The following is an 11,820-nucleotide window of genomic DNA, read 5'->3' on the forward strand; positions in this document are numbered from 1 at the left end:
GTGAATATGGGGCACTACTCTGTGGTGTAATATGAAATAGAGGCACTATGTACAGTGTAATGACAATAAGGGGGAAATTCAAATGTGTGAAAACTGAAAAGTCGGTTGGGTGTCTGTTTTTTCCTGTCTATTAGATAGGAAAAAAGAGACACCCAACTGACTTTTCAAACAATTGAATATCCCCCTAAGAGTGTGCTACTGTGTTGCATAATTTGTATTGGGGGTACTATTGTGTGGCCACGCCCTTTCCATGTGATGCCGCACACTTTTTTTGTGACACGCGCCTTCTGCGTGCACTGTTCCTTTATACAGTATGGGGGTTAGGGCACAAATTTGTAGTTTACGGGGTAGGGACAAACAACACACAAAGAGGAGGGGAATGGGGGGAAAATTGGAGACAAGAAGGCTATCAGAAGATGAAAGACAGGCAGGTGATTGATAGATGAAGGCATACACATAGATAGGGAACAGAAAGCAGAAAGTGGAACAATTGTCAAAGCATGTGGAAGCGAATTGCTCAGAATTGTTCACCCAGTGGAAATGCAGTAAAGGTTGGGTCAGGTGGTACAGCAGGAAGCTGTGCCCCCTATTTAAACAGGGTGGCTGCATGCTTCCAATTGTGGCTGTCCCATTGGCGCAGAAGCCCTGTATCAAGTGACTGGCCAAAGGTTGGCAGATAAAAGGGGAGAGAGGCAGAAACTGTGCAGAAGGAGAAAGGCAGAAGGTGGTCAGTAAATAGACCGAAGGAAACATGCAAAAGGGAGAATGATATAGGTGAGAAAATGAGAAAAGAGAGGCTGGGAGAAACATGCAGGAGATGGACTGAGAGGGAGGAGGAGACACGCAGAAGATGTACTAAGAGAGCAAATGTATGCAGAAGATGGACTTAGTGGGGGAGATAGACTAAGGGGTTAATTCAACGCAGATTGGATAGCACCGGGAGGGAGCTTCTGGAGCTATTCAATGCAGCGCGATGCTAAGTCTGAGAATACACATATTCCCGGACAAAATAAGGTGTTTAGTCGCGAGAACGGGCATTCTCCGACTAAACTGCCTCGCCGTGGTGCTGTTTGCACAGCGTTCGGTCACAAAGCAGCATTGCGGACCTAGTTTTGTTGAATTTCGGAATGCACCCTTGGAAGAGTGCAAGAAGAAATCCTCTAGTTAGGGACAGCATCACTCTGAATTGAATAGCACCAGGAGCTCCCTCCCAGTGCTATTCAATATGTGTTGAACTGAATTGCCCCCTTAGAAGCAGAGACAAATGAAGAAGATGGACTGAGATATGAGTGTGCAGAGGATTAAATGTCACCCCAGTTTTAATTTCTTAATTACTGCTGCTACAACATAATACTTTCTAAACTTTTAATGTGTTAGGTTCAGCTAATTTGACATGCTCTGCCTTTTGTTGGTGTAACTCCGCCTACATTACTCCCTACTAATCCCGCCTACTCTGGTATTGGCTCCGCCTACAGTTGGTTTGGTGCCGCCCACATGAGGCCACTTCTAGAAACTTTTCCAGGGCCACTTTTGTTTCCCAATCCGTCCTTGGCCGCAGTGCGAACATTGCGCATGCGCAGTTAGCGGAAAATCGCACCGTTCCAAAGAAAAATAACGAGCGAACAACTCGGAATGAGGGCCAAAGTATTTAATAAGAATATTTCATTCATTTAGATCTAGGATGTGTTATTTTAGTGTTCCCTTTATTTTTTTTGAGCAGTGTATTTTGACAGGCACTTCACACTGGCAGATGTGAGAAATAATTGATCAAATTTTATGACAAACGGTTCCTATGCCTAGATCAGCTGGAAACTCAGATTCAAACCCACGATTACAAATTATCCAAAAACACAGAACAGTGCCTGATAAGACAACTGCTAGCCCAGTGGTTTACCAAACTTTATTGAATCACGGCGCCCTAGAGTATCAGAATATTTTTCAAGGCACCCCTAGGCCACAAGTATGTTATTGTGAAATAAAAAAAAACATATTAAATTATATGTCATACTTAGGTTCAGTTATGTGGTGAGGGACAGGATTTTCTTCTGTTTGTCCACATATTTTATGATGGGAAGCCACAAGCACTGGTTTTGCCTATTACTTTCACTTTGTCCCAGTTACCGCACTGGCGCCGTCCGTTAATGATGACGTCAGCGGAAACACGGGACGTGTCTTTGCACGAGATTTTGACTTGGTGTTTCAGTTTCTGTATAAAGGTAAGCTCTTTTTTCTGTATTTCATTCATACCTGACGAAGGTTTATAAAAACCGAAACGTTGTATCATACCCAGGAGTGTCCGGGTCATTTATTTGAGTTAAGTCCGTGAGTGCCGCCTGCAAACAATACCTATATTACATTTACCATAAATAATTTGAATTGGTCCTGGACCACCGCAAGGCACCCCAGGGTGCCACGGCAACCAGTTTGGGAACCACCATGCTAACCTCTAGTTGATATTAACTCAACTGCTGTGATTCTTCTGTAACATTAATTCTTGTTTTATCTTTTTTACCTACTGTATAATAATAATAATAATAATAATAATAATAATGTATGTATAATCTTCATCTAAAGCTTGGCTATGGGCAACCAAACATATTATGGCTGTTTTTCCTCTCCCAGTCTCTTCTCCACCCTCATCTTTTCTTGTGTGTCACCCTACCCCCGTCTTTTCTTTGTTATAATTTTTTAATTTTTCTTCCTTATTGATCTGGTGATTTTTTTCATTTACTGCAGACTCATATTTTCAATGACACGTCCATCCTTATGCAGTGTCGGACTGGGGCATGTAGGGCCCACCGGGGGAATGCAGTGGTAGGGGCTTGTGTTAGGGGTGTGGCCAGTCTGCAGAGGGGGTGTGGCCTACCACCTCATTGGTTTGACTAACCATTAGAGAGTGCAACGTCTGGGGCCCTTCATAAATATATACTGTAAATTCTGCTGTTGCATGCATGATAATGTACCAGATTAATAACAGCAATGCACTGTAGAAAATACACCATAGTCCAGTATAAGGTGACATATGTATAATGTATAATTCAAGTGCACAGTCTGGAACCTGATCCTTAGAGCAGGAGGTGGGGCCCCAGGCAGTAGGGCCCACCGGTGGTTTCCCCTGTACCCCTGTGGGCCAGTTCAACCCTGTCCTTATGTCCTTATCAGTGCTTTGATCTGATCATTTAGAATTTTTTGTAAATTGCTCAACAAAATCACTTGTTTATACGTTTTTATATATCAGAGCACAAGAGGTTGTTACCTTCCGTATCTATCTATCTATATGTATGTTTCTGAGACGTTATTACGCTATGCTTTGGTCTGCACGTACTATGGGGGAGATGTGCCAAAGCAGAGAGAAATAAAGTAAAAAGCAATCAGCTACTAACTGTCATTTTTCAAACACAGCCTGTAACATGGAGGTTACTGTAGAAGCTGACTGGTTGGTGCTTTATCTCACTCCAAACTTTGATAGATCTCACCCTATCTATGCAATTATAAAAATCCTTAATAAAGAGAAATAAAAAAAAAGTGTTAGTTGATATTTATTGCACCTGTGCTCCAGTTAGATGGCATGAAAATCATGCACTGATAGGTTTCCCTGGGGGCTGGATTTGACAAGTTTCAATATAAGTTATGTAAATGAGGAATATGCTTCAGAAAAATTATACCATTTTGAAAGAAGCAGGCACTTTGGGCAAAGGAACAAAGTAAGTACTAAAAAAATATGAGCATTTTTCTTTGACATTGGCAGATCTAGAATAAAGTTCCTAAACTGCAGTAGCTGACTTCCTTGGGTGCACTAAGGGCAGTGGTGGGATTCAGCCGGTTCGCACCGGTTCTGCAGAACCGATACCTAATGTCAGGTATGGTTCTGAGAACCGTTTGCGGCCCCCACAACAGATCGGATCTCTTATCAAACTGTTCTGCTGCTTATCTCTCTATTTTTTCTCCAGCTGTCTTCCGATCACATGCGCCTGCCCCCTAGTGATCATGGACCGCTTGCCGTGTACTGGGTGGAACGCAAGCAGCCGTCTCCCAGACTACGAGCGATGCGATGACCGGAAACGGCATGGCGGAAGTGACGCGGTGACGGGGACAGTGTACAGAGCGGGAGATGTGGCGGGGATCAGTCTCGGTGGGGTATTTAGGAGGGTAAGTGTATTGTATTACTGTTAACATGCTGTTTTTGTCCTGACGACGGGGCATGTGGTCCCGAAACGTTGACCATTGGATAAACACTTTTTCTACTGTTTGTTGTCTCCGAGTGCCGAGTTCTTTTGGAGGTGTATGGTAATTTGGCTAGTGCACCGGAGCAGGCTGTTCTTTTACATATGAGTGCGGCTGCTGCTGGAAGACTATATATATATATATATATATATATGTCTATCTATTTATCTCTCTCTCTCTCTCTCTCTCTATATATATATATATATATATATATATCATTAGGACATAGAACCTGTTGTTAATTTATTTGAATCCCACCACTGACTAAGGATGTAGTACCCTCACCACTACCCCATTCTGGTTGAATGGTTGCTTAAAAGCAGGGGGGGGGGAATGCTACAAATATTTTGTCTGTTCAAGGTGGAAATTGTTTTTGTACATGTAGAGTTTATGACTATAATTAGGGATGCTTCTTTGATTCTGTAATAGCTCTCCCCACATGAAATTAAAAAAGATGCCAATTACACTTGAGAAGCCACGAGGAGCCTTTTAAGCTTTTTCATTAGCATGTTAATCAGTGGTAGGATCCCATGTGTACAGAAATGATTACATGTGCAGACAAAATAGCTAAATATTTGTTTATTGGTAGCCCTTATCTATGTCTGCATATAGATTACTAGGCAATGCATACGTAGCTTACACTTCAATAGAGTGGTCAGGTGTCAAACACAGTAGGACAGGCAACCAGGATTCTGGGCCCTAAAGGTGTGACGATTGTAAGCTTGTGAAACGGGCCTTCCTACCTCTATGCCTGTCTGTTTCTTATCCAGTTTTTATTTTATTACTGTTGTTCAAATTGTAAAGCACAACAGAATATGTTGCGCTATATAAGAAACTGTTAATAAATAAATCATGAGCATAGGCAGGGATCACAGCATTACCATATTTAATCTGTTATTGACTAAACATTATATTTCTACCAAAGGTGGAGGTTTCTAAAATTACAGAACTATACATGAAGTTTATTCACTAATTTGATTCGATTTAGAAGCCCATCAGACTAGCCCCTTAGGAGTAACTAAACATTCACCCATCTTAGTGCCAGGGGGCAAGAAGGGGGGGAGCTACTACTACTTACCCAAGCCTTGATGGGTTGTCCATTTTCTAGGAACAAATTAACTTTGCACCTCAATCCTTAATGTAGTCAGTAATACCTAGCATGGGCAATGTCAGAAGACATTAACTTATCCAGGACTGCTTTGAAACAAATACAGCCTTATTTAGTCTTATGAGTAAGCCCTGCTTGAAAATGTAATTTAGCAAAGGATGGAGGGGGATTTAAACTTGTACATAGATTAGCAGGGTGCATCCTATTGCGTTATTAAAATAAAGCTGTACAGTTCTTTGCTAAATGCAAGAATTTCTGGCATCACATAGCGGGGCATGAGGTTATAATGGCATGAATTGAATTCCAAATTATGGGGGAGGATACCACACTAGACACTTCCCTTAGACTCCACCCCCCCAAGAATGGTTTTGGTGGAGCTAAGAGAATAATATCTTTTAAAGACCAACTTGTGATAGCATCTAGTAATGTAAAACCTAGGGAATTAAATTTATAAAGTTGGTGGTGCTCCCTGGAGTCAGATGATTAGTAGTTAGAGAAACGAAGACTCTCTGCTTGGGGCACGCTTGAGTGAATGAATTCTGAATTATTATTAAAATTTAACTTTTATTTGGTTGTTTAATAAACAAAGAGTGAGATAAGCTAGTTACTTATTATTTTTTATTTTCATAAAAGGACTATTATTACGCAGTCTTTATTCGTTCAACTGTGTGGTAAAGACAGTTAAAACTTAATATTAATAATAGTTCCGACCACTGTTATTCCACCTTCAATTATCTCTACTAGAATAAATTATACATTTTCAACTTAAGTGTGTGGTCTCTTTATAGAATGGTTAAATGTTACAAATATTTTACTTGTATATACCTGTTACTCAGACATGTGTGGCCATTTATTCAACCGAATGTGATATTCTCTCAAAGACAATGTGATTTGCCAAACATCTTCATGATGCCCTTTCAGGAAAATGGTTGCGATCACTCTCCTGGGAGACACTAAATTTGCCAATCTCATAAACATAATGGGAGTGTATGCATTCAATGAGGTCTCCAAAAGCCAGTCATATATTTATTTTTTTAATTGTAATAATATAATCATATATTATAACAACTAATATCTGTGCAGATTTGTATACTACTGAATTACATTATATAAATATGTTACTGCATTTTATAGCTGCAGAACAGTCGCTACTATGAATATTTGGGCAGAAATAGTCTTTGTGACATACCTAAATGTGTTTGTTGCTTGGAAGAACACCTTAAGTGGCAATTAGTGTCTGATTTGGAGAATTTACTGAACCAAGAGTAAAATTCAATACTAATCATGTAGGCGAGAATTTTCCAACTCTTGTATTTGTGGGTCACTGACGCTTCAGATTTTCGGTATCGTGTACAGAATAATAAACATATTACTTAATGAGTTAATTATTTGTTAATTTTCATGATCTTAAGTTCCTGCCAAGTTATTTGCCCTCAAGACCAGTTGGACAGTTATCAGAGATGGTAAAGAAAATTGGAGTCATAATATCTAGAGATGAGCGGGTTCGGTTTCTCTGAATCCGAACCCGCCAGAACTTCATGTTTTTTTTCACGGGTCCGAGCGACTCGGATCTTCCCGCCTTGCTCGGTTAACCCGAGCGCGCCCGAACGTCATCATGACGCTGTCGGATTCTCGCGAGGCTCGGATTCTATCGCGAGACTCGGATTCTATATAAGGAGCCGCGCGTCGCCGCCATTTTCACACGTGCATTGAGATTGATAGGGAGAGGACGTGGCTGGCGTCCTCTCCGTTTAGAATTAGAATAGATTAGAGAGACACTTGATTTACTAATTTTGGGGAGCATTAGGAGTACTCAGTAGTGTACAGTGCAGAGTTTTGCTGATAGTGACCAGTGACCACCACTTTTATTTATAATCCGTTCTCTGCCTGAAAAAAGCGATACACAGCACACAGTGACTCAGTCACATACCATATCTGCGTGCACTGCTCAGGCTCAGGCCAGTGTGCTGCATCATCTATTATCTATATATAATATTATATATATCTGTCTGACTGCTCAGCTCACACAGCTTATAATTGTGGGGGAGACTGGGGAGCACTACTGCAGTGCCAGTTATAGGTTATAGCAGGAGCCAGGAGTACATAATATAATCCGTTCTCTGCCTGAAAAAAGCGATACACAGCACACAGTGACTCAGTCACATACCATATCTGTGTGCACTGCTCAGGCTCAGGCCAGTGTGCTGCATCATCTATTATCTATATATAATATTATATATATCTGTCTGACTGCTCAGCTCACACAGCTTATAATTGTGGGGGAGACTGGGGAGCACTACTGCAGTGCCAGTTATAGGTTATAGCAGGAGCCAGGAGTACATAATATATTATATAGTGAGTGACCACCAGACACACAGTGCAGTTTATTTAATATATCCGTTCTCTGCCTGAAAAAAGCGATACACACAGTGACTCAGTCAGTCACATACCATATCTGTGTGCACTGCTCAGGCTCAGGCCAGTGTGCTGCATCATCTATATATATTATATATCTGTCTGACTGCTCAGCTCACACAGCTTATAATTGTGGGGGAGACTGGGGAGCACTACTGCAGTGCCAGTTATAGGTTATAGCAGGAGCCAGGAGTACATAATATTATATTAAAATTAAACAGTGCACACTTTTGCTGCAGGAGTGCCACTGCCAGTGTGACTAGTGACCAGTGACCTGACCACCAGTATATAATATTAGTAGTATACTATCTCTTTATCAACCAGTCTATATTAGCAGCAGACACAGTACAGTGCGGTAGTTCACGGCTGTGGCTACCTCTGTGTCGGCACTCGGCAGCCCGTCCATAATTGTATATACCACCTAACCGTGTTTTTTTTTTCTTTCTTTATACATACATACTAGTTACGAGTATACTATCTCTTTATCAACCAGTCTATATATTAGCAGCAGACACAGTACAGTGCGGTAGTTCACGGCTGTGGCTACCTCTGTGTCGGCACTCGGCAGCCCGTCCATAATTGTATATACCACCTAACCGTGGTTTTTTTTTCTTTCTTTATACATACATACTAGTTACGAGTATACTATCTCTTTATCAACCAGTCTATATATTAGCAGCAGACACAGTACAGTGCGGTAGTTCACGGCTGTGGCTACCTCTGTGTCGGCACTCGGCAGCCCGTCCATAATTGTATATACCACCTAACCGTGGTTTTTTTTTCTTTCTTTATACATACATACTAGTTACGAGTATACTATCTCTTTATCAACCAGTCTATATATTAGCAGCAGACACAGTACAGTGCGGTAGTTCACGGCTGTGGCTACCTCTGTGTCGGCACTCGGCAGCCCGTCCATAATTGTATATACCACCTAACCGTGGTTTTTTTTTCTTTCTTTATACATACATACTAGTTACGAGTATACTATCTCTTTATCAACCAGTCTATATATTAGCAGCAGACACAGTACAGTGCGGTAGTTCACGGCTGTGGCTACCTCTGTGTCGGCACTCGGCAGCCCGTCCATAATTGTATATACCACCTAACCGTGGTTTTTTTTTCTTTCTTTATACATACATACTAGTTACGAGTATACTATCTCTTTATCAACCAGTCTATATATTAGCAGCAGACACAGTACAGTGCGGTAGTTCACGGCTGTGGCTACCTCTGTGTCGGCACTCGGCAGCCCGTCCATAATTGTATATACCACCTAACCGTGGTTTTTTTTTCTTTCTTTATACATACATACTAGTTACGAGTATACTATCTCTTTATCAACCAGTCTATATATTAGCAGCAGACACAGTACAGTGCGGTAGTTCACGGCTGTGGCTACCTCTGTGTCGGCACTCGGCAGCCCGTCCATAATTGTATATACCACCTAACCGTGGTTTTTTTTTCTTTCTTTATACATACATACTAGTTACGAGTATACTATCTCTTTATCAACCAGTCTATATATTAGCAGCAGACACAGTACAGTGCGGTAGTTCACGGCTGTGGCTACCTCTGTGTCGGCACTCGGCAGCCCGTCCATAATTGTATACTAGTATCCAATCCATCCATCTCCATTGTTTACCTGAGGTGCCTTTTAGTTGTGCCTATTAAAATATGGAGAACAAAAATGTTGAGGTTCCAAAATTAGGGAAAGATCAAGATCCACTTCCACCTCGTGCTGAAGCTGCTGCCACTAGTCATGGCCGAGACGATGAAATGCCAGCAACGTCGTCTGCCAAGGCCGATGCCCAATGGCATAGTACAGAGCATGTCAAAACCAAAACACCAAATATCAGTAAAAAAAGGACTCCAAACCCTAAAATAAAATTGTCGGAGGAGAAGCGTAAACTTGCCAATATGCCATTTACCACACGGAGTGGCAAGGAACGGCTGAGGCCCTGGCCTATGTTCATGGCTAGTGGTTCAGCTTCACATGAGGATGGAAGCACTCAGCCTCTCGCTAGAAAACTGAAAAGACTCAAGCTGGCAAAAGCACCGCAAAGAACTGTGCGTTCTTTGAAATCCCAAATCCACAAGGAGAGTCCAATTGTGTCGGTTGCGATGCCTGACCTTCCCAACACTGGACGTGAAGAGCATGCGCCTTCCACCATTTGCACGCCCCCTGCAAGTGCTGGAAGGAGCACCCGCAGTCCAGTTCCTGATAGTCAGATTGAAGATGTCAGTGTTGAAGTACACCAGGATGAGGAGGATATGGGTGTTGCTGGCGCTGGGGAGGAAATTGACCAGGAGGATTCTGATGGTGAGGTGGTTTGTTTAAGTCAGGCACCCGGGGAGACACCTGTTGTCCGTGGGAGGAATATGGCCGTTGACATGCCAGGTGAAAATACCAAAAAAATCAGCTCTTCGGTGTGGAGGTATTTCACCAGAAATGCGGACAACAGGTGTCAAGCCGTGTGTTCCCTTTGTCAAGCTGTAATAAGTAGGGGTAAGGACGTTAACCACCTCGGAACATCCTCCCTTATACGTCACCTGCAGCGCATTCATAATAAGTCAGTGACAAGTTCAAAAACTTTGGGTGACAGCGGAAGCAGTCCACTGACCAGTAAATCCCTTCCTCTTGTAACCAAGCTCACGCAAACCACCCCACCAACTCCCTCAGTGTCAATTTCCTCCTTCCCCAGGAATGCCAATAGTCCTGCAGGCCATGTCACTGGCGATTCTGACGAGTCCTCTCCCGCCTGGGATTCCTCCGATGCATCCTTGCGTGTAACGCCTACTGCTGCTGGCGCTGCTGTTGTTGCCGCTGGGAGTCGATGGTCATCCCAGAGGGGAAGTCGTAAGCCCACTTGTACTACTTCCAGTAAGCAATTGACTGTTCAACAGTCCTTTGCGAGGAAGATGAAATATCACAGCAGTCATCCTACTGCAAAGCGGATAACTGAGTCCTTGACAACTATGTTGGTGTTAGACGTGCGTCCGGTATCCGCCGTTAGTTCACAGGGAACTAGACAATTTATTGAGGCAGTGTGCCCCCGTTACCAAATACCATCTAGGTTCCACTTCTCTAGGCAGGCGATACCGAGAATGTACACGGACGTCAGAAAAAGACTCACCAGTGTCCTAAAAAATGCAGTTGTACCCAATGTCCACTTAACCACGGACATGTGGACAAGTGGAGCAGGGCAGGGTCAGGACTATATGACTGTGACAGCCCACTGGGTAGATGTATGGACTCCCGCCGCAAGAACAGCAGCGGCGGCACCAGTAGCAGCATCTCGCAAACGCCAACTCTTTCCTAGGCAGGCTACGCTTTGTATCACCGCTTTCCAGAATACGCACACAGCTGAAAACCTCTTACGGCAACTGAGGAAGATCATCGCGGAATGGCTTACCCCAATTGGACTCTCCTGTGGATTTGTGGCATCGGACAACGCCAGCAATATTGTGTGTGCATTAAATATGGGCAAATTCCAGCACGTCCCATGTTTTGCACATACCTTGAATTTGGTGGTGCAGAATTTTTTAAAAAACGACAGGGGCGTGCAAGAGATGCTGTCGGTGGCCAGAAAAATTGCGGGACACTTTCGGCGTACAGGCACCACGTACAGAAGACTGGAGCACCACCAAAAACTACTGAACCTGCCCTGCCATCATCTGAAGCAAGAAGTGGTAACGAGGTGGAATTCAACCCTCTATATGCTTCAGAGGTTGGAGGAGCAGCAAAAGGCCATTCAAGCCTATACAATTGAGCACGATATAGTAGGTGGAATGCGCCTGTCTCAAGTGCAGTGGAGAATGATTTCAACGTTGTGCAAGGTTCTGATGCCCTTTGAACTTGCCACACGTGAAGTCAGTTCAGACACTGCCAGCCTGAGTCAGGTCATTCCCCTCATCAGGCTTTTGCAGAAGAAGCTGGAGGCATTGAAGAAGGAGCTAAAAGGGAGCGATTCCGCTAGGCATGTGGGACTTGTGGATGCAGCCCTTAATTCGCTTAACAAGGATTCACGGGTGGTCAATCTGTTGAAATCAGAGCACTACATTTTGGCCAC

Source organism: Pseudophryne corroboree, chromosome 3, assembly GCF_028390025.1.
Source record: "Pseudophryne corroboree isolate aPseCor3 chromosome 3, aPseCor3.hap2, whole genome shotgun sequence".
NCBI lineage: Eukaryota > Metazoa > Chordata > Amphibia > Anura > Myobatrachidae > Pseudophryne > Pseudophryne corroboree.